General features: G+C 48.9%; 1 pseudogene; it reads right to left on the bottom strand.

Annotated features, from left to right (window-relative positions):
- Positions 1–1,610: 1,610 nt before the first annotated feature.
- On the bottom strand, positions 1,611–5,059 carry LOC122917455 (annotated as a pseudogene).
- Positions 5,060–6,583: the final 1,524 nt, after the last annotated feature.

Below are 6,583 nucleotides of genomic sequence, written 5' to 3'. Positions count from 1 at the left end.
TTAGGTGTGGAATTGCTGGATCATGGGAAAAATATGTGATTTAATTTTATTTTAAAAAACCCTATGACCCGGCAATTGCACTGCTGGTTATTTGCCCCAAAGATAGAGATGTAGTGAAATGAAGGGCCATATGTACCCCAGTGTACATAAGAGCAGTGTCCAGAACAGCCAAACTGTGAAAAGAGCCGAGATGCCCTTCAACAGACAGATGGATAAAGAAGATGTGGTCCATATATACAATAGAATATTATTCAGCCATCAGAAGGTATGAATACCCAACTTCTGCATCAACATGGATGGGATTGGAGGAGATTATGCTGAGTGAAATAAGTCAAGCAGAGAAGGTCAATTGCCATATGGTTTCACTTACTTGTGGAACATAAGGAATACCTTGGAGGACATTAGAAGGAGGAAAGGAAAAGCAAATTGGGGGCAATCGGAGGGGGAGATGAACCACGAGAGACTGTGGACTCTGAGAAACAAACTGAGGGTTTTAGAGGGGAAGGGGGTGGAGGGATGGCTGAGCCTGGTGGTGGGTATTAAGGAGGGCACAGATTGCATGAAGTACTGGGTATTGTACATTAACAATGAGTCGTGGAACACTACATCAAAAACTAATGATGTGTTTTTATGGTGACTGACATAACACTATTTACAAAAAAAAATAAATCATTTAAAGGAAAAACAAAAAGAAAAACAAAAACCATCAAGTCTTTCCCCAAAGATTTTGAGCATTTTGTATACCATCTAACAATGTGTAACAATTTTGGTTGCTCTACTTTGTCACTGTCACTTACAGTGACATTATTATTATTTACAACATTTTTATTGTTTTATGTAGTTTTTTGTTTATTAAGATTTTACTGGCATTAAGTGAGCTCTGCCTCATATGTGACAGTGGAAATCTATCCAAACTTTCTATCTCTATGCAGCCTACCAAAAAAAGGAGGAACCGAGAACCTTATAGCAGTGGCAATAAATATGAGCCCTGGCTAGCAGAAAATTATCTTGTGTGTCCCTGTCACTCTGCACTGATCATAGAGCCTGATGGGGGCTTCATCTCACTATCCTGAGATCAAGATCCTGAGATCAAGACCTGAGACAAAACCAAGAGTGAGATGCTTAACCAACTGAGCCAGCCAGGCACCCCAGAACCAGCTTATTTCTGATACTCATTCCTTATCCCCCAAATCAGAAATAAGCCCCACCTCACTGAACCTGTGCCTGCAGGTAGAGGGGCTTTAAACTTGGGGATGGTTTTGGAGAAAATGGAGGGGTGGAGTGCTCAGCTTGTCTAACAGGTCACAGGCTCTGTGAGCATCTCTGTGGGGATGGGAATAGGCCTTCTTGGCTCTTCCACCAAATCCTTAGGAAGGACTCTGAGAAGAAGCCATTAGCTAGAGAACAGCCACCTTCCTGGTCTCTGGCCTCAAGGCCAGTCTCGCCAAGACCCTTTGCAGTAAGGGGGAAAGGCCGCTGCACACGGTAGGCACTTTGCCTCTCAGAATGCAGGGAGAATGGAGAGCTAGGGAGCTTGGAAGTATGCTCCCTCACCACCCTGAATGTAGGAACAGCCACTGGCAGCTCAAACTGAAAGCAGAAATCTTTCTTCAGATCTTGTCACAGGTGTTGATCCTGATCTCCGGTTGTGTTGGCTTGTTTATCCTCCATTTATGGAAGCTTCTTGCTTCTCCCAGGTCCACCACCGAGATGCGACAGATAAACTCAGTAAGGATATTTTCCAGTCCTCCTTTGAAAGAATCTTTAAAAAACAGAAACACCCAAAACACTGGATTTGCTTTAAATGAAAACCCTCTTAGAACGCAGGCAGCCAGCCAGCATGGAACCTGGCCCCCTGCAGGGAGCTACCAGTAAGGAGTCTGCCGGGGCACTCAAATGCCAAGTTTTCTTCTAAAACCTAGTCTCCTTTCAATAAAAGAGAAGACAGAAGAATAAAACGGAGGAAAGTCCTACTCTGAGATAAGGGTCTCCCTCCCTTGACTCTGGTCACAGACTCAGAGGTGTTGGCACTGGCATGGGGCCTCCCTGGCTTGGTCTTCTACACCTGGGCTCCTCTTTCAATTTCCCTTCTCCTTGCCCTGCTGACCAGCGGTGGGCACTCCCTCTGTCTCAGCTCCTCTATCCCTCAGCTGCTCCTTTTCTCCTATTGCTGACAGTTGTCCTTCCGTGTTAGCAGGGGAAAATAAGTATCTATGTATTTATTTTTTAATTGCTCAGAATAAGTTATTGACCGACTAAGTCCTCTTCTAGTTTTGGAACAACCCTATTACTCCACAGTGCTGACAGGAGGGGTCTTGTAAACAGTGCCCCGTTGATGTGTGACTTCAACACATCACCAAGGTAATTGTCATGCTGGCTCCCCTGGGAGGACTGATACAGCCCTGAGCCAGGGTGTCCTGTGAAAACAGGTGGAATGCCACCTCCTGGCTGGCCTGGCTGCCAGGAATATTCCTCTGGCTGAGCCCAGGATGTCCAAAACTGTTCTTCTGTCATCCCCCAGGACCAGTCTCACCCTTGGGCATTCTCCCAGTCCGCTTGTCAAAATACCCCAGTGGCAGCATGGGGTGCATAAACAGGTTGAAGGGAGTGGGGAATGTTCATGGCAGCCATGTTGCTGGAGCTGGGACCAGACATGCACATCTGGTCTTGGGTCTGCAAGTTCATGAGTTCATGGTCCAGAGCCAGCTCTGGCTCTTCTGATCATGGACTGATCCTGGGACTGTAGCCTCCTAGGGTGATACATGACTGCCAGGTAGAGGGTGGTGACTAGCTACCTGGGCTTGCTGAACTGCGTGAGGCTCTCCCCCAGAGGGGGAGGCGCTCCCACATTGTTCAGGGGCCCTTCCACCAGCACTTTCTGTTCTTTGTAGTAGTCCAGCAGGTGGTTCCAGAGCATCTGGGAGGACAGGGCCTTTGAGTTGCCTATGAGAATGACCTCATATCATGCTTTGGTTAGGCCATGGGAAGCTGCCTGGGGTTGTTTAAAAATCCAATGCTCACTAGTGCACGTGCAAAAGAGTAAGATAAAGTCCTTGTTCCCACCCCTGGAATGTGTCCATGTGGGCGAATTCTACCTCTTGGTAGAGTTTGCTGTGCAGGGAGCCACTGAAATGCATGAGTTCTATGAGGTTGGAGTGTTGGCCCTGCTTAAGGGCATGATGATGCCAAGTTGGTCTGGCTTGGCACCTTTATTTTTATTTATTTATTTTTTTAAAGATTTTATTTATTTATTTGACAGAGAGAGATTACAAGTAGGCAGAGAGGCAGGTAGAGAGAGAAGGAGGAGGAAGCAGGCTCCCCGCTGAGCAGAGAGCCCGATGCGGGACTCGATCCCAGGACCCCGAGATCATGACCTGAGCCGAAGGCAGCGGCCTAACCCACTGCGCCACCCAGGCGCCCCTGGCTTGGCACCTTTCTTCAGCAGCCTTGTGATGATCTGCTCTGTGTGTCCCACTTCCGTCCTGTTCAGGGATGAGGTGCTTGAGCTGGCAATCTCTTCTGGGCTCTGGGTCATCTAGAACATCAGCTAATCAGGTTGGGGTCACTGGAAGTCCAATCCCTGCTGCAGTGATGACTTTCTGAAGCCAGAACTCTTAGAAGTTGGACGAGAAATGCTGAGGGTAGGATGCATCATGGTGGACCTGGAGGTGAATGAGATGGATGGAATGGATACCAGCACCAGGAGCTGCTTGAAGAATGACTGGGATAGCCCAATCTCATCTTCCATTTTGCATATCACCATGGAGCCCAGCTGGCAGTGGTCATTCATGAAGATGAGCTGGTTGACTCCAAGGACTTTGGGGACCATGCACTCTAGCTTAGTGGCTGGCGTGCTTGCCTCAATTAAAATGGGCCTCAGTTGCCCACACCTCCACACCCATCTGTGTTCATGAGCAACTCCCTTTCTATGGTTAGCTTCGGCATCAGGTAAGGTTTCTTTTCTGCCAACAAGAACTCCCCAGTCTCCTGATGCAGCTTCTGGAGCTCCCTATGCTCTCCATGTTCCTGATCTGGTTATGCAGGAACAGAAATGATACTGAGTCCTGGTGCAGAACAGCATGATTTTAAGCTTGGTCTGGTAGATCTTCTTGCTCAGCCAATCTATGATTATATTACTTAGGGCATGTCGCCCTCGACCCACAAGGACGACAAGAAGCCCCGGTTCAGATGCATCTTCTCTCTCTTTATTTCCACAAGTCTACACACTTATATACCTTTACATGACCAATCAGCGAGCAGGGTGACCAATAAGGGGCCAAGCAATGGGGAGAGCCAATGAGAGTCCTGTTACTATGCTGATTAAATTTGAAACAGCCAATGACTATGTCCTCCTTTAGGCAGGCTTCACCAGAACGCTCGTTGTTTACTTGCAGCGTATTTTGCTGGCAGTGAGCCAAACGCCATCTTGTAATGGCTTTCTCGGCCGGAGGCGGTCCCCGACAGGGGCACAGAGAAGCAGGGGAGCATTGCTTTGCCCAGCCAGGTTGTAGCTGATGGTGGCCAAGGAAACTATCTTCCTGATGCCTGGTAGGTCTTACATCAGGCTCATTGGTCTTTTTTGTGTAGTCCGAAAAGTTGTTCCAGTTGGGGAGTCCTTGTGCCTTAAAGTTCTTGGGCAGCTGAGATCTGATGATAATGTCCTCCAGCTGCCATCTATTGTAGCCCCACCTGGAGGTCTCCTCCAATGAGGTTGACTCCCACCTGAAATCCATCTGCAAGTTTTGATCGCCACGACACACCCAAACTGCTCTGCAGCTCAGTGGTGAGGTCATCACCATAATTAACAGGGACCTTGATGACATGGCTTGATCGTTTGCCATAGGGGATACCATGCCATGTTTCCTTTGCAAGCAAGCATATCTTGTTCCCTTGATTAAGCCACATATCTCAACCAAATTATGACTAAATTCTCTTCACCAGAGGATTGATATTCAGTGTTGGGCCAAGTAAAGTAGGCATTTGTCTTCTTGTTAAGGACTAGGTCGCACCTGATGGTGATGTTATGCTGAGACTGGGGCTCTTTTTGGTTTCTCATCATCGTTGGCCGGCACCTGGACAAGGGTGCTTGTAAGTGCATGTGCAGAGGAGTAAGATAAAGTCCTTGTCCCACCTCTGGAATGTGTCCATGTGGGCAAGGTCAGGATGTCCAAAACTATTCTTCTGGCATCCCACATGGCCCTAACCAAAGTATGATATGAGGTCATTCTCATAGGCACCTCAAAGGCCCTGTCCTCCCAGGTGCTCTGGGACAAGGCGGGACTCTTGTCCCACCCCTGGAATGTGTCCAGTGCTTTGCCCTGGTGCTGGTAAGCCTCCTATGCAGGAGGATGCTCCGGGGCTCTTCTCCACTTCCTACTTCTCCAGGTCCTTCACACTGCGGGAAGGATTTTCCTCGCGTTGGCTGCACCTCCGAGTTGTTGACTGATCTGTGGAGTGGGGATGCGCCCACCCCATAGCTGTTCTTGTTCAGAAGGGGTCTCCATTAGCACTGGAAGCAGCAGTCCTAAATCACGCGCTGGGGCTCTGCAGGGTTCCCGTTGAGGTACTTGAAGCTTTTCTGCCTGACGCAGGGTGGTCCACACAGCCGAACCACAACCCAGTTAGCTAATGAAGCCGTGGAGGAAGACATTGTGGGAGCCACTGGAACCCTCTAAAGCCAGTTCCCGGAGGAGCCCATCTTAGTGGCAAGTCGCCTCTTTGCACCCCGGGAGGTGACTTACAGTGTGGCGGTCAAAAGTTAAACGAGGTGGAGGGTTACATACCCACTTCTTGCCGGTGTTATAGTAGGTTACGCAAGCAGTACTGTGTATTCTGCTCGGTGAACAAGCGGCTGGTCGTGACTGCACTGTCATCTACGGACCTGGGACGCAGGGTGCCCTGAGTACCCCGATCCGTGCCTGGAGCTGTCACGGTCACGGCGCCCCACCCATGTGCATGAGAGGGACTGTGGCAGTCACCTCCTGACCTGGGAACATCTGTGCCTGGCTTGGAAGGACGCAGTTCATGAGCTTGAACGCAGCCATGTAGCTGAGTTACTCATCCTGCTTGGTGTCCAGCAGTGTGAGCATCTGTGAACTGGGACCCTAGGCTTCCGCTCGGGAGCCCCCAGCAGGGCTCCGCCCCACCCTGGAGGCTCATACCCTTAGACTGAACGGAAATGCTGTGAAGGTGGGGTGGGAGGGGAGCAAGCGGTGCCCACTGAGTCGCCACCCACCTGCCGCTCACATCCCTGCAGAAACCTGAGCTGCTGCTACCACCACCTGCTGTGAGTACTTTTAATTTTACCTCTTCTGGCAGGTGCGAGGTGGCCTCCATAGCATTCCTGGTTCCAGACATTATTGTTTTTTAGTCTTAAGTTTTAGGATTTCCATTTTGTTCTTTTGATGTAAGTTCCAGTTTTCTGGTTAATTTTTCCATCTTGTCATCACTTGGGACTCACTACTCACAGTTAAAATCTAGTATCTGGGTCACCTGTGCGTCAGTTTTCATTGCCTTTTTTTCCTTATCCTTTATTTTGTATACCTGGGAAAATTTGTTGTTGTTGTTGAATTGTGGAAATTAT

Source organism: Neovison vison, chromosome 1, assembly GCF_020171115.1.
Source record: "Neovison vison isolate M4711 chromosome 1, ASM_NN_V1, whole genome shotgun sequence".
NCBI lineage: Eukaryota > Metazoa > Chordata > Mammalia > Carnivora > Mustelidae > Neogale > Neogale vison.
This window is presented reverse-complemented; position numbering and strand designations above follow the sequence as displayed.